Genomic DNA, 23466 nt, shown 5'->3' on the forward strand with positions numbered 1-23466 from the left:
AGGTCTCATAGGTAATGCACTTATGGTGTACTTAGATGACGTAATCGTCATGTCTAAAGACGTGGATACACACTTGAAAAGACTTGATGTAGTACTTGGTAAGCTTGAAGAAGCCAATTTAAAGATCAAACTGTCTAAATGTCAATTTTTCAGATCAGAAATTAAGTTTCTTGGTCACATAGTCACTCCTAGAGGGGTTACGACTGACCAAAGTAAAGTAACTGCAGTACTAAATTTTCCAACTCCCAAAACTGCTGATGCCATAAGATCCTTTGTGGGCTTAGCAGGTTTTTATAGATCTTTCATTGCCAATTTTTCTTCCATAGCTGCTCCTCTAACTGAGTTGCTTAAGAAAGATGCTCCTTTTGTTTGGACCTTCCGTCAAGAAAGAGCATTCCAAACTCTAAAAGAAAAGCTAACATCTGCTCCAATTTTGAAATTTCCAGATTTTTCTAAGCCCTTCTATCTGACTACTGATGCTAGTTCTATTGGCATAGGTGCCATACTAGCTCAGAAGACTGATGGCAAGTACAATGCAGTTGCATTTGCTAGCCGAGTCCTTACGAAGGCTGAAAGTAATTATACAGTAATTGAGCAAGAAGCTTTAGCAATAGTATGGTCTTTAAAGCACTTCCGAGACATTATTTATCAGCACTTTGTTCATATCTTGACAGACCACGCTCCACTGATACCTTTATTCCAGAACAAACAAGCTACTGGAAGGTTAGCCAGATGGACCTTGACTATCCAAGAGTTCAATCCCACCTTTGAACACTTACCTGGCAAGTCAAATGTAGTCGCAGATGCCTTATTGCGACATGTTAGTATAGTAACTGAAGACCCTCCATTTAGTGCTGAAGATGTAAAGAATGCTCAACGAACAGATCCCATGTGGTCTGGTGTGATTCGATTCCTGCTCCAGGAAGATCTTATTCTGACTGTGAAGCCACCAGCACCCATCAGTGACTTTGTCATGAACCAAGAATTACTGTATCGAACAGCCGAGTTGGGTACTCCTAGCAGAAGAGTTTACCAGTTAGTAATTCCACAGTCACTAGTGAATGTAGCCTTACAGCTAGTTCATGATTTACCAGGTGTTGCTCACCCTGGTATGGATCGTTCAGTAAAACAAGCCAGATTGAAATACTTTTGGCCTCATATGGCAACTGATATTTCTGAGTATGTTAAGAAATGTAGTGTCTGCATGCAACATAAAGGTAATGCTAATGGTCCTAATCCAATTCAAGTATATCCAACCACTAGTGAACCGTGGGAAAGAGTTGCGCTAGATTTGTTAACTAATTTCCAATGTTCCCTCCAAGGCAACAAACATCTGTGTGTTATGGTAGACCATTTCACCAGATATTGTGAGTTAGTTCCTATTGCAGATAAGACTGCTGAGACAGTAGCTAAAGCGTTTAAAGAACGTATTATCTGCAGGCATACCACCCCTAAGTCCCTAGTAACAGATAATGGAGGTGAATTCTGTAATGAGATTCTTGAAAATTTGTGTACCTTGTACAAGATCTCTAAATCCACCGTTGTTCCTCATCATCCTGCCAGCAATGGGTTAGTGAACGAACCAATAAGAAAGTACTTGATGTCTTGAGAGCCACTATCAATCCCAACAGTGAAACTTGGGATGAAGTTATACCTGATGTGCAGTGTGCTATAAATTCTGCTTACAATGTTTCTATAGATGACACTCCACATTATGCATTGTACGGTGTAGATAAACGTTTGCCTTATGAGTTGTTATATTCTAATCCGAAACCAAATTACAACTCTGATGATTTCATAGCAACTCGTACCAGCTTAGCTCAAAGTGTTTTTAGAAGAATCCATGAAACGCTTCATAAATCAACAGCAGAATTTACAAGAGTTGCAAACACTCGAGCAAAGCCATCCAAAATCAAAGTAGGTTCGAGAGTTATGCTGATTAACTTTAACAAAACGTCTGCAATGCCAAAGCTTGATCAAAAGTTTGTTGGTCCTTATCGAGTAGTTGAACATATCACTGGTAATAAGTATAAGGTTAGAGAGATTAGTACTGGTCAGTATAAAGAATCGCATTTAGATCATATGAAGTTAGTATGTGATGATAATGATGTTCCAACCCAGACTAATGTGACAGACTCTGACAATCCTCCTGATCCTGTACTCTCTACCTCTGATACTCAGTCAGACGATCAACCTGAATGTCGTTATTCCCTACGTACACGACAGGTACTGAGAAATCCTCAAGTATCATTTGTAACTACCAATTCAGATTTGCCTCAAATACAGCATGAGTTAGCCAGTGCTACAGAGTTTGATCCTCCCAGAGATGACACCCATTCTGCATATATCAATCTCACCCTAGCAGAGTTGGGGTTAAATGTAAATAACCTGTATAGATGAATAATTACAGTATCAACTTATCAGTATTCAAGAATTTTTTTGTGTGTGTTCACGTTCTCTCCGAATTCTGAGAGTTAACAGTCTAGATTTGAGTGCACCGAATCTGCCTTTCTGTTAAACACTTCTTTCTTTGTATATATTCCTTCCTCAGAATCCGTAGATCACATGAATACAGATCGATCGATCAAATTTTTTTTTATCACTTCTATTGTGTAATCCCAACGATGAGTTTCATTCGATGAGTTGTGCTATATTATACCTTGTATTGCGTTACAGTTTTATTACAGTTTCAATTATGTAAGCTTCCATTCCAATATTCTACTTATGTATGTTATAATGTTCAATTGTTGTGTACTTTGACATTGTATAGAATCAGCCCAAGCCGTACACCTGCTGTCTCTAGTTTGTATTAGTTGTATGTCGGGACGACATACATTAGCGTCACCGAGCTCTCAGTAGTAGTACCAGTTCCTAGTAACCAGTTACCAGTAACCAGTGTACCAGTAGATGACTCACTACCAACCGTCTCTGCGTGAATCACTGACTGTATTCATATTGCTGCTGACCATAGCAGGATTTCAAACACCCCCTCACCCATAGGCACTGTGAGTCAGTCAAGATAGGGAGCAGAGAGAGGCAGGTCGGCTGTTGGTGCTTCCCCATACTTTCTGTTATATTATATGTACTACCAGCCTACGTGAGTATTCTTACCCCATCCACGTTATCGAAACCCACATGGCAATAGTAGGTGGTGGTGGGGTAGAGGTTCTAGGTGGTGGTGGGGTAGATGTAGCAGGTGGTGGTGGGGTAGAGGTTCTAGGTGGTGGTGGGGGCAGAGATAGTAGGTGGTGGTGGGGTAGAGGTTCTAGGTGGTGGTGGTGTAGATGTAACAGGTGGTGGTGGGGTAGAGGTTCTAGGTGGTGGTGGGGTAGAGATAGGTGGTGGTGGGGTAGAGGTTCTAGGTGGTGGTGGGGTAGAGATAGTAGGTGGTGGTGGGGAAGAGGTTCTAGATGGTGGTGGGGTAGATGTAGCAGGTGGTGGTGGGGTAGAGGTTCTAGGTGGTGGTGGGGTAGAGATAGGTGGTGGTGGGGTAGAAGTTCTAGGTGCTGGTGGGGTCGGTGGGGGTTGTGGAGAGGTTTGGGTAGCGGCGGTGGTGTGTGGGTGGTGGTGGTTGTCCTGGTGGGGGTGGTGCCTTACCCTTGTCAGCGTCCAGTAAGTCAGACTTTGCTCCCGGACACCACCACTTTGCTCACTAGACAGTAATAGAGTATTTTTTCTCTCTTGTCAAAAAAAAAGTCATAAGACACGTGCCTCCAGTCGCACAATAACCCGGTCAATAACACACCGTTGCAACGCACTCGCCTCACACACTGAGTGTCCGTGGCTCAATCCCCGGCAAGGGTGGAAATTTTGGGCGTGTTTCCTTAGTGTTGTCCCTGTTCACCTAGCAGTAAGTAGGTACTAGGGTTACCTGGAGGTTACCTGGAGGTTACCTGGAGGTTACCTGGAGGTTATTCCGGGGATCAACACCCCCACGGCCCAGTCCACGACCAGCTCTCCCGGTGGATCAGGGCCTGATCAACCAGGCTGTTACTGCTGGCCGCACGCAGTCCAACGTACGAACCACAGCCCGGCTGATCCGGCACTGACTTGTGAGGTGGTTAGGGAGGGGGGGAGTGATTTCTGTGTGCAGATTCGGGACCATTCCTTCCAGGATTTTCCAAGTGTAGATTATGATATATCTCTCTCCTGCGTTCCAACGAGTACAAGCCAAGTGCTTCCAAGCGTTCCCAGTAGTTAAGGTGCTTGACAGAACTTATACGTGTAGTAAAGGTTCTCTGTATACTCTCTAGATCTGCAATTTCACCTGCTTTGAACAGCAGTATTCCAACCTAGAGAGAACAAGTGATTTGAAAAGGATCATCATTGGCTTGGCATCTCTCGTTTTGAACGTTCTCATTATCCATCCTATCATTTTCTTTGCACTTGTGATCGTGGCACTGTTGTGGTCCTTGAAATTGAGATCCTCAGACATTACTACTCCCAGGTCCCTTACATTATTTTTCTGCTCTATTGTATGGCCAGAGTTTGTAGTATACTCTGTTCTAGTTATTATCTCCTCCAGTTTTCCATAACGGAGTAGTTGGAATTTGTTCTCAATGAACATCATATTGTTTTCCGTTACCCACTGGAAAACTTTGTTTATATCTTCTTGGAAATTAACCGTGTCCTCAATAGATGACAGTGTCATGCAGATCCTAGTATCGTCTGCAAAGGATGATACGGTGCTTGTGGGTTACAGCTCTGTCTATGTCTAATATGAGGATGAGTGTTAAGTCTCCACCTGCTGTCCCTGTTCACCTAGCAGTAAGTAGATACCTGGGTGTTAGTCGACTATTGTGTCTCGCATCCTGGGGGGCAAGATTGAAGGACTCCAATGGCAATAAGACTGTCTTGGAAGACGCACTGACTTTCTTTGACTATCCTGGGTGGCTAACCCTCCCCCCGGTAAAAAAATCCTAACAAATCTTACCTTATCTTGTGCTTGTCAGCAAAAATATCTCCTGGCCAGGGCCTTAGTTATATGATGACTCGTCCATCTGCTAGTGTCATATCCATGCTGAGGATGCAACTCACTTAAAAGGTCAACCACATTGTGTCCCGGTTGTTGCCTCAGTAGAGTGGGTGTACAATATATACACTTGATCACTTGTAAGATTGAACCACGCTCTTTGCAGTCATTTCCAGCTTGTTATTATCTGGGTCATTATCAGAGCCGGATTCACTCCCATGTAAATCAGGAAAACAAGTGAACGAAACACAAATAACTCGCACATAGGAAAAATGTCCTGTCCTCCTTTCGTATATATACTGGCTACCTTCCCTTCGTGTGTTAGTGTGACTAGTCAGTGGTCCGAGCCGGACCGAAACATCGTCGTAAGGTTCTCTTTCCTATGTGCGGGTTATTTGTGTATTGTTACAGTCACGGTATTGTGCCTTGAAGAAGATAATCTGTAAGTATGGAAATTTCTAAACATGTGGGTCGTTTAAAAATATTTCCTTCATGTTTACGCCCTGAACCAGTGACATATTTAGCTGGAAAAAAGCAATGTAGATAAAGTCGCTCCAGGTAGCAAGCAGGCACAACTCAAGACAGTAAGAAAACGTTTCTCCACAACCTTCAATGTCTTGTGATGTGCATGTGTGACTTTATCTACATAGTGTCCACGCTGGCCTGGCCCCCTTTTGCCTGGTTTGAATATAACATGTCAGATAATAAACCTGTTTTGTGATTATTTACAGATTTAAGCTTTAAACTCAGTGTGACTTTGTAAATGGTCCAAGTCGGACCGAAACGTCGTCGTCAGCTTCTCTCCATCCTACGTACAGGTTATTTGCATATTACGAATTCACTTTTCGGGTTAAAACACTATGAAAATTACAGGAAAAGTTATAAGAGTAAAATTAAAAGGCCTTAGAAAAGTCCAAGCTGTAATAACATACAAATACACCGTAAGTCCGTCACTAATTCCACGAAGGAACGTAAAAGGCTTCAGGTATCTGTACTTTTATTTCCCCCTACATTCCTCATTTACAAAATACTCTTAACACATTCAATAGAAGGATAGTGATAAAATATGTCCATATCTCACTAGACTACTTATAAATAATGTATACACAGGAGCACTTGGTAAACATACAAGAGGAGAGCTTCACACTACTTGACTACACAATTAGGACATGTAGGGATGTAAATAGTGTGCTGAAAATATCTAGCCTAGACAGGACTCGCAGCAATGGTTTTAAGTTGGAAAAATTCAGATTCAGGAAGGATATAGGAAAGTACTGGTTTGGTAATAGAGTTGTGGATGAGTGGAACAAACTCCCAAGTACCGTTATAGAGGCCAGAACGTTGTGTAGCTTTAAAAATAGGTTGGATAAATACATGAGTAGATGTGGGTGGGTGTGAGTTAGACCTGATAGCTTGTGCTAACAGGTCGGTTGCCGTGTTCCTCCCTTAAGTCAATGTGACCTGACCTGACTAGGTTGGGTGCATTGGCTTAAGCCGGTAGGAGACTTGGACCTGCCTCGCATGGGCCAGTAGGCCTTCTGCAGTGTTCCTTCGTTCTTATGTTCTTATGTTCTTATGTTCTTATCTGTGCCACACACGAGACTATATTCGTCACATTTTTCTCTCAACTAGATGCGATAGCATTCTGCTGAGTGTAAATCCTTCATGGGAGCGCCTTGATTTGCATCGGTTTCCCCCATGAACTCATGCATTCCATGACTCCTTCGAGTTGAGTTATTCCCCGTGAATGCAATAACAATGAGGTAAATGCAGTTATCGCACTCCTTTGTTGGTATAACCACAAAGGATTAATTTTATTCTCTTAGTCCGAATATCAAGATGATTTCCCTGCATAAACAAGTAACAGTAACTCCAGCTCTGCTGGATCTATACCCCTGAAGCTCCAGTTGCAGGTGAATCTTAGTAAATGATATACTTGACGATATTCTCACTGCCCTACTGAAGTCTCCCAGCTCAGGTTGACACATTTCAAGAATCGAATTATGAAAGACACGTGAACGTAGTTTTATCTGCCTGCGACTGATAAAAACTGACTTGATGAACAACAGTAGTGACAGCAGAACAAGTGATATAGCAGTTACATCTATAAATTCGAAAACAAGGGAAGAGTCTAAACGTTGAAACCCATCCTGTGTAACGGAACATGACAAGGAAACACAGCTAACTTTTGTTCCCACTGGGTTGCTTTCACGTAGAATAGAACAGCAGCAGACTGCTGATGAATTCGATGCTGCTATGAAAATGAAATTGTGTCACCCACCACCGCATCCATCCCTGAAGCATTCATCCACGAACAATATTAACCAGTCAGACCATTGAAGATAACACTGCAGCAGAATTCTAGTGAGAGGCTACTTGATGGTGATGGTCTGGGAGGTCATCGTCCTTGAAGCCTGGTCTCAGACCACACATCCTGATTGACGGCCTGGTCAGATAGGTTGATGATGCTCACAGCATACAGTCCCACGCAGGCACCAGAAGCCCGGCTAACTAGGAACTAGCTTCGCGTATGCCGCAGACACACTTCTCTATCACTCCCAACCCAACACAATACACATTGTCTCCATTGTCGGTTTAGATTTTGCCACCGAAGTGGTCAGTTTATCGTGCACAGCATATCCATCCTGTGGATGGTAGCGCAAGAGTATATGGATGTACAAAAGGCCTAGGAACTAGGCTCCAGAAGGGATTAACAGGAGTACATTTGGATTTATATCTGCAGGTCACTTATCTGTTACCTGGAGTATACCTAGAGGGTGTTTTGGAGGTCAACGCCCTCGCGGCCAAGTCCTTAGGCCTCCCGTTGGATCAGGGTCTGTTCAACCAGGGTGTTACTGCTGACCCCAAAAAGAGTTACATAAGCAAACTTTGGAAATTTGCTTAATATATCCGGTATATTATTTTCATAAGTATTTTTACATATCACATAGGTGTATCTCTGTTCACTGATAAGACTCACAATGTCCGATCAGCCAGACCACAAGAAACCTTGTTGTTCTGTGAGGCCTGGTCAAGGACCCTAATGGAAATATGTCACTTTGTTTGACTTTTCTGGGTTATCCCAGGTTCTCTACACATATGCTGCTATGTATGATAATTTATGTAACTGTATTTGTGTATACCTGAATAAACTTACTAAGGACTGGGCCGCGGGAGCGTTGACCCCACGAAACACACTCCAGGTATATTCCAAGTAGGTAGACGCCATGACTGGGATGCCAGGGCACGTACCCGCATACCCTATTAGGTAAGCTCACAGACAGTAGTAGAGAGGAACGAACTGATAATATTATCTTGGAGGTATCTCGGTCGTACATCTCCTCAGCTCCCGTCTGTGTACACGATACTACGACTTGTTCTCTGTACAATATGGCGTAGATTATGTCGTGTCTCAGTATCTGCCGTCGTGGACGCAAAAAGGGAACATTGTATCTACATCCGAGGTCCTAGACCGTTCTACATCTTTCTAGAAGATGTCAGTGCAGTGGGCACAGTGAGGGAGCACTGTGGCCCCAAACCATTCAACATCTTACCAGAAGATATCAGAAACACGGCTGGGACAAGTATCTTCACCAGGTGACAGATCAGTCTGTTATGAATCTGTGGGTCAGTGGCCCTCCAGCAGCAACAGCCTGGTTGACCAGGCAAGTACCAGACGAGCCTAGCCCATGGCCGGGCTCCGGGAGTAGAAAAAGTCTCGGAACTCATGAAAGGATGGAATCCCCGAAGGCATACTTTAAAGTAGACAGAATTATTTCTGTATCCTGAACTTATTTATGTATCCATTCGGAACTGCTGGCAGTAATCAAGGACTGCCTCTTGGGATACATCCTACTTAAGAAAACGATGGTTCGTAAATGGTACACCAGTGTACAACCTGCAGTGTACAACCTGCAGTGTACAACCTGCAGTGTACAACATGCAGTGTACAACCTGCAGTGTACAACCTGCAGTGTACAACATGCAGTGTACAACCTGCAGTGTACAACCTGCAGTGTACAACATGCAGTGTACAACCTGCAGTGTACAACATGCAGTGTATAACCTGCAGTGTACAACCTGCAGTGTACAACATGCAGTGCACAACCTGCAGTGTACAACCTGCAGTGTACAACCTGCAGTGTACAACCTGCAGTGTACAACCTGCAGTGTACAACCTGCAGTGTACAACCTGCAGTGTACAACCTGCAGTGCACAACCTGCAGTGTACAACCTGCAGTGCACAACCTGCAGTGTACAACCTGCAGTGTACAACCTGCAGTGTACAACCTGCAGTGTACAACCTGCAGTGTACAACCTGCAGTGTACAACCTGCAGTGTACAACCTGCAGTGTACAACCTGCAGTGCACAACCTGCAGTGCACAACCTGCAGTGTACAACCTGCAGTGTACAACCTGCAGTGTACAACCTGCAGTGTACAACCTGCAGTGCACAACCTGCAGTGTACAATCTGCAGTGTACAACCTGCAGTGCACAACCTGCAGTGTACAACCTGCAGTGCACAACCTGCAGTGCACAACCTGCAGTGTACAACCTGCAGTGTACAACCTGCAGTGTACAACCTGCAGTGTACAACCTGCAGTGCACAACCTGCAGTGTACAACCTGCAGTGTACAACCTGCAGTGTACAACCTGCAGTGTACAACCTGCAGTGTACAACCTGCAGTGTACAACCTGCAGTGCACAACCTGCAGTGTACAACCTGCAGTGTACAACCTGCAGTGCACAACCTGCAGTGTACAACCTGCAGTGTACAACCTGCAGTGTACAACCTGCAGTGCACAACCTGCAGTGTACAACCTGCAGTGTACAACCTGCAGTGTACAACCTGCAGTGCACAACCTGCAGTGTACAACCTGCAGTGTACAACCTGCAGTGTACAACCTGCAGTGCACAACCTGCAGTGTACAACCTGCAGTGTACAACCTGCAGTGCACAACCTGCAGTGTACAACCTGCAGTGTACAACCTGCAGTGTACAACCTGCAGTGCACAACCTGCAGTGTACAACCTGCAGTGCACAACCTGCAGTGTACAACCTGCAGTGTACAACCTGCAGTGTACAACCTGCAGTGTACAACCTGCAGTGCACAACCTGCAGTGCACAACCTGCAGTGTACAACCTGCAGTGTACAACCTGCAGTGCACAACCTGCAGTGTACAACCTGCAGTGCACAACCTGCAGCGTACAACCTGCAGTGCACAACCTGCAGTGCACAACCTGCAGTGCACAACCTGCAGTGTACAACCTGCAGTGTACAACCTGCAGTGCACAACCTGCAGCGTACAACCTGCAGTGTACAACCTGCAGTGTCTGCTGGCTTACAGGAAGCTTCACAAACATTTGCGATAACTCAGTAAGATCGTGACCAGATATAACCAGGTAAATAGTTCATAATCTTTGTAACTAATTCAGTTATCGCAACTTTCTGGTCCAGTCACTGGACCCATTATGTACCTCTGTAACCCTTTGATTACCACCCACAGGATGGGTATGGGCTGACAACCACCCACAGGATGGGTATGGACTGACAACCACCCACAGGATGGGTATGGGGTAACAACCACCCACAGGATGGGTATGGGCTGACAACCACCCACAGGATGGGTATGGGCTGACAACCACCCACAGGATGGGTATGGACTGACAACCACCCACAGGATGGGTATGGGCTGACAACCACCCACAGGATGGGTATGGGCTGACAAACACCCACAGGATGTGTATGGGCTGACAACCAACCACAGAATGGGTATGGGCTGACAACCACTCACAGGATGGGTATGGGCTGACAACCACTCACAGGATGGGTATGGTTTGACAACCACCCACAGGATGGGTATGGGGTAACAACCACCCACAGGATGGGTATGGGCTGACAACCACCCACAGGATGGGTATGGGCTGACAACCACCCACAGGATGGGTATGGGCTGACAACCACCCACAGGATGGGTATGGGCTGACAACCACCCACAGGATGGGTATGGGCTGACAACCACCCACAGGATGGGTATGGGCTGACAACCACCCACAGGATGGGTATGGGCTGACAACCACCCACAGGATGGGTATGGGTTGACAACCACCCACAGGATGGGTATGGGGTAACAGCCACCCACAGGATGGGTATGGGCTGACAACCACCCACAGGATGGGTATGGGCTGACAACCACCCACAGGATGGGTATGGACTGACAACCACCCACAGGATGGGTATGGGCTGACAACCACCCACAGGATGGGTATGGGCTGACAACCACCCACAGGATGGGTATGGGCTGACAACCACCCACAGGATGGGTATGGGCTGACAACCACCCACAGGATGGGTATGGGCTGACAACCACCCACAGGATGGGTATGGGCTGACAACCACCCACAGGATGGGTATGGGCTGATAACCACCCACAGGATGGGTATGGGCTGACAACCACCCACAGGATGGGTATGGGCTGACAACCACCCACAGGATGGGTATGGGCTGACAACCACCCACAGGATGGGTATGGGCTGACAACCACCCACAGGATGGGTATGGGCTGACAACCACCCACAGGATGGGTATGGGCTGACAACCACCCACAGGATGGGTATGGGCTGACAACCACCCACTGGATGGGTATGGGCTGACAACCACCCACAGGATGGGTATGGGCTGACAACCACCCACAGGATGGGTATGGGCTGACAACCACCCACAGGATGGGTATGGGCTGACAACCACCCACAGGATGGGTATGGGCTGACAACCACCCACAGGATGGGTATGGGCTGACAACCACCCACAGGATGGGTATGGGCTGACAACCACTCACAGGATGGGTATGGGCTGACAACCACTCACAGGATGGGTATGGTTTGACAACCACCCACAGGATGGGTATGGGGTAACAACCACCCACAGGATGGGTATGGGGTAACAACCACCCACAGGATGGGTATGGGGTATCAACCACCCACAGGATGGGTATGGGGTAACAACCACCCACAGGATGGGTATGAGGTAACAACCACCCACAGGATGGGTATGGGGTAACACCCACCCACAGGATGGGTATGGGGTAACAACCACCCACAGGATGGGTATGGGGTAACAACCACCCACAGGATGGGTATGGGGTAACAACCACCCACAGGATGGGTATGGGGTAACAACCACCCACAGGAGGGGTATGGGTAACAACCACCCACAGGATGGGTATGGGGTAACAACCACCTACAGGATGGGTATGGGGTAACAACCACCCACAGGATGGGTATGGTGCGACAACCACCCACAGGATGGGTATAGGGTAACAACCACCCACAGGATGGGTATGGGGTAACAACCACCCACAGGATGGGTATGGGGTAACAACCACCCACAGGATGGGTATGGGGTAACAACCACCCACAGGATGGGTATGGGGTAACAACCACCCACAGGATGGGTATGGGGTAACAACCACCCACAGGATGGGCATGGGGTGACAACCACTCACAGGATGGGTATGGGGTGCATAATAAAGATGTTAAACTAAAAATTAACGAGTATAATAAATCAGTCTTGAAGTGTAATGGAAAGTTCATTTATATTCTGCCCCACAGAGCGTCTTTATGAATACACAGTCGTAAGAGCGTAGGAACGTATAGGAACGTAGTGTAGGAACGTACAGTGTAGAAACGTAGTGTAAAAAATTTGAATGTAGGAATGTAGTGTAGGAACGTAGAGTATATGAACGTAGGGTGTAGGAACGTAGGGTGTAGGAACGTAGAATGTAGGAACGTAGGGTGTAGGAACGGAGAGTGTAGGTACATAAAGTGAAGGATCGGAGAGGTAGACGTCTGTCCGAACCCTAGTGGAGTACAGTCATCTCACTCTGCTCTGAACACACTGCGGGAATAACCCCCTAATCTCTCACTCTTGAGACTAACTCCTCGCCGTCGAGACAGACTGACCGAGGCACAAATACCACACCTTCATCCCTCTTACCCTCTTCGTTGACATTTTATAACCTTCACGGAAAGCTGGTCACCAGGCCCGGTGGATGGCAGGGAGACCCCGGGATAATCTCTTCTCTCTGAGAACTCTTTCGTGTCTCAGAAAAAAGGAATATTATCGGCTCAGGGATGAAGATTTCTCCAAGTCAAGAAGGGAAAAAAAACCAAGAACTCTCTCATGTCCCACGAAAAACGCTGCCAGCTAAGCGGGGAAGATTTCTTCATGCCGTGAAGGCAAGAAACTCGTCCCTTGTGATGGAATATGACAGGGAGAACATAGGCAGCTTTTGTTACCACTGTGTAACTGTCGTGTAGAACGCTGGGAAACATCACATGATTCAAGACAATTAGTATATGTACTGCTACAAATTATTTAAGTATATATACTGGTGTAAGTTAGTACATATACTGGTATAAGTTGAGTACACATACTGTACAGGTTAATTTAGTACGTGTACTAATTCACAATTATATTTACAGATTGGGGATGCTTTCGGGGGGTCGGCGCCCCTGCGGCTCGATCCCAAACCAGAGCTCCCCGATGGATAAAGGCCTGATGAACCTGGCTGTTATTGCTGCCTGGCTGCACGCAGTCCAGCGTATATACCACAGCCCGCCTGGTCAGGAACTGACCTGACGAACTTGTCAGGTCCCTCTTGAAGACAGTCACATGTTTGTTGGTAATTCCCCTTAATCACGGAGTGAGGACGTTGAAGAGTCGGGGGCCTCTGACACTCATTGAACTCGTTGCGTACCTGCTAAGTTGGGTTAGGTAGGTTTGTCAGGAAACAGGAGAGTTGACTCGCAGTTGGAGCTTTTGGTCATCTGACTGATGCCTTCAGCTGGCTTCCTACTTTTCATTGAAGGTACTTTACACCGTCTGCCAAGTTTTTTGTTTTCGAACGAAGTGATTTTGGTGTACACAAGTACTACTCACACCCACACAAGTCCTACTCACACTATAACCTTCCCCATTCAGGAGTCGATGAGAGACGTTCTTCAGGGCAGTCAGCGGTGAAATCTTTCCCAGTCGGTACACGTTGACTGGTGTCATCTAAGATAAGCAGCGACTCGGCCATATCTCCACGAATCGCGAATCAATGAATGGAGTTGTGGGGCTGCCAGATGTCTCTAATTATATTTTCCATTTTGAGCCTATCTGTGTTTCTCAGTAATTATCCCCCAGTGAGAGACATGTCCAGTTAATATAAGGAAAACTTTGAAGACTAAAAGAGATGGTTGACTCATCTGTGACTGGTGATCTACACTCTGGTTTACAGTCTGAGTCTACAGTTAGTTCTCTTATATAAGTCTCACTCACTACGAAAGCAAAGACTTGGCAGACGATGCAACATCCCCCCAATGAAAAGCAGGGATGTCACTAGCACGTTAAGAGACCATACAATAAGTGTCAGGGGCCCGAGACTGTTCAACTTCCTCTCAGCATACATAAGGGGGATTACCAACAGACCCCTGGCAGTCTTCAAGCTGGCACTGGACAAGCACCTAAAGTCGGTTCCTGACCAGCCGGGCTGTGGCTCGTACGTTGGTATGCGTGCAGCCAGCAGTAACAGCCTGGTTGATCAGGCTCTGATCCGCCAGGAGGCCTGGTCACAGACCGAGCCGCGGGGGCGTTGACCCCCGGAACTCTCTCCAGGTAAAATCCAGGTATATACAGTCAGCTGTGTTATAAAGCTCCTCCGTGCTCATCTATAAAGAGAATTTTCTGTAACATTAACCTCTCCATTCAAAGCAGGTGAAATTGCTGATCTAGAGAGCTTACAGAGAGCCTTTACTGCACATGTAAGTTCCATCAAACATCTCAACTACTGGGAGCGCTGGGATCATAATCTACACTTGGAAAATCCTAGGACTGATCTCAAATCTGCACACAGAAATCACTCCCTACGAAAGTATAAGACTTGGCAGGCGGTGCAAAATACCCCCAATGAAAAGTAGGGGCTCCATTGGTACAATAAGTGAAAACACCCTAAATTTCCGGGGCCCAAGAATGTTCAACAGCCTCCCACCTTGCATAAGGGGAATTACCAATAGACCCCTGGCTGCCTTCAAGAGGGAGCTGGACAGATACTTAAAGTCGGTGCTTGATCAGCCGTGCTGTGGTTCGTACGCTGGACTACGTGCAGCCAGCAGTAACATCCTGGTTGATCAGGCCCTTGATCCCCGGAATATCCTCCAGGTAGACTCCAGGTAGCCACAAGGAAAATGATGACTGGATAACTAGAACCTTCAAAATGATAACTGGATAACCTAGAACCTTCAAAATGATGATTGGATAACTAGAACGTTCAAAATGATGTCTGGATAACTAGAACGTTCAAAATGATGTCTGGATAACTAGAACGTTCAAAATGATGTCTGGATAACTAGAACGTTCAAAATGATGTCTGGATAACTAGAACGTTCAAAATGATGACTGGATAACTAGAACGTTCAAAATGATGTCTGGATAACTAGAACGTTCAAAATGATGTCTGGATAACTAGAATGTTCAAAATAATGTCTGGATAACTAGAACGTTCAAAATGATGTCTGGATAACTAGAACGTTCAAAATGATGACTGGATAACTAGAACGTTCAAAATGATGTCTGGATAACAAGAACCTCAAAACAAGATATGTCCAGTTCATGACTCTTCAAGTTTCTTGTTCTCTCTAGGCTGAAGTATTACTGTTAGTATACTGTTATACTGGTTATACTGGTAGTATACTGCTATACTGGTTATACTGGTAGTATACTGTTATACTGGTTATGCTGGTAGTATACTGTTATATTGGTTATACTGGTAGTATACTGTTATACTGGTTATGCTGGTAGTATACTGTTATACTGGTTATACTGTTAGTATACTGTTATACTGGTTATACTGGTAGTATACTGTTATACTGGTTATACTGGTATTATACTGTTATACTGGTTATACTGGAAGTATACTGTTATACTGGTTATACTGGTAGTAAACTGCTATACTGGTTATACTGGTAGTATACTGTTATACTGGTAGTGCACCGTTATACACTGGTATTATACTGTTATACTGGTTATACTGGTAGTATACTGTTATACTGGTTATACTGGTAGTATACTGTTATACTGGTAGTATACTGTTATACTGGTAGTATACTGTTATACTGGTTATACTGGTAGTATACTGTTATACTGGTTATACTGGTAGTATACTGTTATACTGGTTATGCTGGTAGTATACTGTTATACTGGTAGTATACTGTTATACTGGTTATGCTGGTAGTATACTGTTATACTGGTTATACTGGTAGTATACCGTTATGCTGGTTATACTGGTAGTATACTATTATACTGGTTATACTGGTAGTATACTGTTATACTGGTTATACTGGTAGTATACTGTTATACTGGTAGTATACTGTTATACTGGTTATACTGGTAGTATACTGCTATACTGGTAGTATACTGTTATACTGGTTATACTGGTAGTATACTGTTATACTGGTTATACTGGTAGTACACCGTTATACTGGTTATACTGGTAGTATACAGTTATACTGGTTATACTGGTAGTATACTGTTATACTGGTTATGCTGGTAGTATACTGTTATACTGGTTATGCTGGTAGTATACTGTTATACTGGTTATACTGGTAGTATACTGTTATACTGGTTACATTGGTAGTATACTGTTATACTGGTTATATTGATAGTATACTGTTATACTGGTTATACTGGTAGTATACCGTTATACTGGTTATACTGGTAGTATACTGTTATACTGGTAGTATACTGTTATACTGGTTATACTGGTAGTATACTGCTATACTGGTTATACTGGTAGTATACTGTTATACTGGTTATACTGGTAGTATACTGTTATACTGGTTATACTGGTAGTACACCGTTATACTGGTTATACTGGTAGTATACCGTTATACTGGTTATACTGGTAGTATACTGTTATACTGGTTATGCTGGTAGTATACTGTTATACTGGTTATACTGGTAGTATACTGTTATACTGGTTATACTGGTAGTATACTGTTATACTGGTTATATTGGTAGTATACTGTTATACTGGTAGTATACCGTTATACTGGTAGTATACTGTTATACTGGTTATACTGGTAGTATACTGTTATACTGGTAGTATACTGTTATACTGGTTATACTGGTAGTATACTGTTATACTGGTAGTATACTGTTATATTGGTTATACTGGTAGTATACTGTTATACTGGCAGTATACTGTTATACTGGTAGTATACTGTTATACTGGTAGTATACTGTTATACTGGTTATACTGGTAGTATACTGTTATACTGGTTATACTGGTAGTATACTGTTATACTGGTTATACTGGTAGTATACTGTTATACTGGTTATACTGGTAGTATACTGTTATACTGGTTATACTGGTAGTATACTGTTATACTGGTTATACTGGTAGTATACTGTTATACTGGTTATACTGGTAGTATACTGTTATACTGGTAGTATACTGTTATACTGGTAGTATACCGTTATACTGGTAGTATACCGTTATACTGGTAGTATACCGTTATACTGGTAGTATACCGTTATACTGGTAGTATACTGTTATACTGGTAGTATACCGTTATACTGGTAGTATACCTTTATACTGGTAGTATACCGTTATACTGGTAGTATACTGTTATACTATAGGTATAACAGTCCCTTTCAAGGCAGGAGAAATTTTCAGAACTTTAGCGTGTACAAATAACCTTCACTAACAGTGTAAATTCAGTCAATCATCTGAAGTACTGGGGACGCTTAAAGTCTCCTGAACTATACTCCTTGGAACACAGGCGAGAAAGATACATCATATTGTACACCTGGATAATTTCACAATGAAATCACTCCATATGAAAACAAGAGACTTGGCAGACAGTTCAAAATATCTCAAAAGAAAAGCAGGGGAGCGATGAGTACACTGAGAGAGAACTCAAGTGTCAGGGGACCAAGACTCTACAAAACGCGCTCCCGCATTACCTAACAGGAACTACCAACATGCTCCCGATTGTTTTTAAATGTGGACTTCATGAGTTCCTGATCATCCGGGCTGTGATGCACACGTTGAGGTGCGCACGGTGGGCATTCCGGGGATCAACGCCCCCGCGGCCCGGTCCATGACCAGGTCTCCTGGTGGATCAGGGCCTGATCAACGAGGCTATTACTGTAATAAAGTTGGTAGAATTACCGACAATATGTAAAGTAAAAGGACACAAGTGCAACTAATGTGACATTTATTGTGGCAACGTTTCGCTCTCCAGGAGCTTTATCAAGCCATTACAAACAATACATACCCTGTATTGTTTGTAATGGCTACATACCCTGTGGAGGCTGTGACAAGATTTACGTAGGTGAAACAGCAAGAAACCTCGACACCCGCCTCAATGAACACATTTACGCATGTAGGAACGATAACTTGAACAACGCCTGTGTACAACACCGAAATTCCACCAATCATCTCATGAAATTCAGAGACGCCCAATTAGTGATCAAAGAAACTAATTTCCGCAGACGCAAGTGCCTCGAATCAGCACTGATCGCTGTTTCGAATACAATTAAACAAAACAACGGCAGCTTCACCATCTCCGAAGTCTTAGCAAGAATCCTCCTGAAAACAGTAAACCCTGCCATCACATAGTCTCTCCTGTTATACTACACAAAGCACATTAGAGTCAACACTGAAACAAGCTGCCTCTTTCCAGTCTATATTTGTCCAACCTATTTTTATGTTACCCAAGTAATAGCTTTTATATCCTTTTACTCTTGTACGAATCAATTGCTCTATCATATTGTATTACTTTTGTCACTACCACTACTACTACTACTACTACTACCACTAGTGAACATCGAAATGTTACCTCACTAGTATTGCGCCTCACTCTGAGCCTTTATATACCCTCTGTGTCCATGTATTGTTTGTAATGGCTTGATAAAGCTCCTGGAGAGCGAAACGTTGCCACAATAAATGTCACATTAGTTGCACTTGAGGCTATTACTGCTTGCCGCACGTAGTCCAACGTACTGACTTTAGGTATCTGTCCAGCTCCCTCTTGAAGACAACCAGGGGCCTATTGGTAATTCCCCTTATGGCCTGGTGGGAGGCTGTTGAACAGTCTTGGGCCCTGGACACTTATTGTGTTTTCTCTTAGTGTACCAGTGACGCCCCTAGTTTTCACTGGGGGTATGTTGCATCTCCTGCCAAGTCTTTTGCTTTCTTAGGGAGTAATTTCTGTGTGCAGATTAGGTATCAGTCCTTTCAGGATCTTCCAGGTGTAGATTATGATGTATCTCTCTCGCCTGAGCTCCAGTGAGTACAAGTCAAGTGATACAAGAGTTCCCAGTAGTTAAAGTGTTTGATGGTTCTCTATACACTGGTCTGGGACCGGGCATCAGGGGGCAGCAACCCTTGAAACTGACTTCATAAATGCATCTTCTTGCGACTTTAATCTATAGTGTAGATTAGCTCTTTAATTTATGGGGAAGCGCTAAACCCGCAGGTGTCATATATCTCCTGGATTATTATTATTATAATCAAGGGGGAAGCGCTAAACCCAGAGGATTATACAGCGCCTGGGGGGGGGGATGTGGAAGGCATTCAGGCTTAATTTGGGAAACTGGAGCACAGATCCAATTCCCTAAATCAAGAGCCCCTCACCAACATCAAGGAACCTTCCTTGAGGGGATATATCTCCTGGAGAATGGGTGGTAATGAGATTCAATTCAAGGAGGGTAATGAGTGTTCTGAATCCTTGGATCAAGAGCCCATCGTTGGCATAAAACCTTGAAGGATTTAAAATGACCCCATCGCTGACATGAGTATGTAAGATGACACAAACTGAGATAACTCACTAGTGAAACAACTTACCTTGTCTTGAGAAAGTTATCTTAGAGGTCCTCCTTGAAGTAGTTACCTCAGAGAACCTCCTTGAAGTAGTTATCTTAGAGGTCCTCCTTGAAGTAGTTATCTTAGAGGTCCTCCTTGAAGTAGTTATCTTAGAGGTCCTCCTTGAAGTAGTTATCTTAGAGGTCCTCCTTGAAGTAGTTATCCTGGCTCAAGTTCACACGTACTAATACAAAAGTTATCCTCAGTAACTAATCACGCTTCTCCATTTCTCAGTTGTTTTTCCGTACACTGTACCTCTCAAGAATATAACTTAAATTATCTGATCATCACTGACAACAACAACAGAACTGAAACGAAAAGTGTACAATTTTATTTAAGGAAGGATGAATGAGAGGGGTCGAGTTTAGGGCGGGGCAGCACACACACTCACACCTCTTAGCACGGTGGCTTCACCAAGACTGAGCCCTGAGCCCTGAGCCCTGGCTGCCCTGCCCCACACACCTCAACACTCACCCTCCGTTGCCAAGTGTCTTCGTTACGTGTCTAAAAAGTGCCTTTTCTGGTGTCTCTTTGAGTGTTCATGAAGGCTAATACGCTGTACACTTTTGTCCCACTTGATTATTGTCTTCCTCAAGTGGCTAAGTGGTCAGTACATACCAGGGGAATTTTTTAATTCTTGGTAACGCACCACAAACTGAGTTTCTGTTGCCCTTTTGGTATATACACTGAAATTTATATACATACTGGTGCTCTAAGCTCTGTGGAATGTTTATATATATATATATATATATATCTATATATATATATATATATATATATATATATATATATACATACACCAAGTCTACTCTCTCAGTTATGTTTATACTGGAAGTTTATTCTCTTAGTAACTCTAACATAGACACGCGAGGTATATTTTCTCAGCAATGTTTACATATATACTAGAGGTCTACTCTCTCAGTAATCGAGGCTCCTCGCTTGCCACTCCACACGCCTTCCACGTCCTATCCAGTTACATTATGGGTCCTGACTTATGGGAAGCCAGTGTGTACACAGTGACATCCTATTCAATGACTCTTATGGTTCCAGATTTATGGGACACCAGTGTTTATAAAGTGATGTCCTATTCAATGACTTCTATGAATCCAGACATATGGAACACCCCAGTTTTTATAGACTGACGTCCTGTCCAGTGACCATATGGTCCCTGCCTTTTATGGGGACACCAGTGTTACCAAGGTGGCTGTGGCGAAGGGTTATCCGTCAGGAGGCTGAACAAGTGTCCCAACACGGGTCTTTTTGAAATGACCCGTAACTGGTTAAGAACCCGCTGGCTTAACCCAGTTAGAGTTTACATCTCACAGTAAAGAATGATCGCTATATAGTACCAGTACCTGTGGGTTACCTGTTGTCGCTTCTGGAAGTCACCGTCCCCGAAGGCCGGTCCCAGACCAGGACTCCTGGTTGCTGGCCTGATACACCAGGCTGTTGTAGGAGAAGGCATCTACAGAGACGAAGCCGGGAATAAGATTCATACAAGGAAAGTTGTGTATTAGGGAGGATTCAACCTCTCCTCCCTATACAGATGCTCCTGGTGTCTACTCTATTTCTTGTTCCTCCTGTCCTCTTCAATACTTTGGAGAAACTGGTCGATCTCTTTCTGACAGACTTAGGGAGCACAAAAATAGTGTTAGGCTTGCCGACACTAACAATGCTCTTTTCTGTCATGTCAGAGATCACAGTCATCCTATTGACTGGTCTGCTAAAACTGTCTTCCCTACTTCCAACTTTAACAGTCGCCGTCTGGTTGAATCCTCCCTAATACACTACTTTCCATGTATGAATCTTACCACCAGGTTATGTCCACCAAAATTAGTGTAGTAATACGAAAAAGCTACGGGTTGCCTGTGTTAAGTCACAAGGTTATGAGCCTCTTCTTTCGTTTGTATAACATAAAATGAATGACAAGAATGTGGATGGGAGGGACTTGGGTAAAAGGATTGCGGTAGGAAAGAGCAACGAAAAAAAAAGTTATGGGCAGACAGGAAGAGAGCAGTAAGAAAGGTTAAGTGGTATGGCCATTTTGGATGAGTTTCAACAGAGAGGAATTTGTCAAATAGTGACGAATGGTGTTTCTTGTTGGGTACCTGCTACACACAGCTATGTAAGAACAAAGAAAAGTTTTTTTTTATCTCAATGCGGCACAAAATAGTGTACCTTGCACGGAATAAAACATTGTTAGGTATAAAAGAAAGCCACTAGTATGCAGTACTATAGGGGGTTTCTGGAGAAGGACAAGATGAAGAACAGAAAGAGTATGGACTCATAAGGTGATCTTTATTTCTGTTATTGTGTGTGGCAGGAGAGCTAGCGGCAGGCCTCTGTCACATGACCCAAAGCTCCACTCAGCGGGTCATCATGTGACTAATACCCAAGACAAGAGATAATCTCATATTTCTCCTTATAGATAAAACACCACCACCACCACCACTCATCTCACCACCACTCATCTCATCACCACTCATCTCACCACCACTCATCTCATCACCACTCATCTCACCACCACTCATCTCACCACCACTCATCTCACCACCACTCATCTCACCACCACTCATCTCGCCACCACTCATCTCACCACCACTCATCTCACCACCACTCATCTCATCACCACTCATCTCACCACCACTCATCTCATCACCACTCATCTCACCACCACTCATCTCACCACCACTCATCTCACCACCACTCATCTCACCACCACTCATCTCGCCACCACTCATCTCACCACCACTCATCTCATCACCACTCATCTCACCACCACTCATCTCACCACCACTCATCTCACCACCACTCATCTCACCACCACTCATCTCACCACCACTCATCTCATCACCACTCATCTCATCATCACTCATCTCACCACCACTCATCTCATCACCACTCATCTCACCACCACTCATCTCACCACCACTCATCTCACCACCACTCATCTCACCACCACTCATCTCACCACCACTCATCTCACCACCACTCATCTCATCACCACTCATCTCACCACCACTCATCTCACCACCACTCATCTTACCACCACTCATCTCACCACCACTCATCTCACCACCACTCATCTCACCACCACTCATCTCACCACCACTCATCTCACCACCATTCATCTCACCACCACTCATCTCATCGCCACTCATCTCACCACCACTCATCTCACCACCACTCATCTCATCACCACTCATCTCACCACCACTCATCTCACCACCACTCATCTCACCACCACTCATCTCACCACCACTCATCTCGCCACCACTCATCTCACCACCACTCATCTCACCACCACTCATCTCATCACCATTCATCTCACCACCACTCATCTCACCACCACTCATCTCACCACCACTCATCTCACCACCACTCATCTCACCACCACTCATCTCACCACCACTCATCTTGTCATGTGGGTTTTCGATACGTGGATGGGAAAAAATACTCACGTAGGCTGGTAGTACGTATAATAATATATAACGGGAAGTATGGAAAGCGCCAACAGCCGACCTGTCTCTCTCTGCTGCCTACTACGACTGACTCACAAGTGTCTACAGGGTGAGGGTGTT

At 44.5% G+C, this 23466-nt stretch overlaps 1 protein-coding gene across 3 annotated transcripts in view; it reads right to left on the bottom strand.

Annotated features, from left to right (window-relative positions):
• The window catches only part of LOC128698798 (uncharacterized), a 187977-nt gene extending 167668 nt beyond the window's left edge, over positions 1–20309 (bottom strand). For 2 of the 3 annotated variants that reach the window (XM_070097716.1, XM_070097714.1), the window contains exon 1: positions 19868–20303. The gene's annotated coding sequence lies outside the window, so the exon portion shown is untranslated. Of the gene's footprint in view, positions 1–19867 lie in introns of all 3 variants that reach the window. The other variant, XM_070097715.1, reaches the window with a different exon arrangement.
• Between the last annotated feature and the right edge of the window lie 3157 nt (positions 20310–23466).

This window comes from Cherax quadricarinatus, chromosome 59 (genome assembly GCF_038502225.1).
Source record: "Cherax quadricarinatus isolate ZL_2023a chromosome 59, ASM3850222v1, whole genome shotgun sequence".
Lineage (NCBI taxonomy): Eukaryota > Metazoa > Arthropoda > Malacostraca > Decapoda > Parastacidae > Cherax > Cherax quadricarinatus.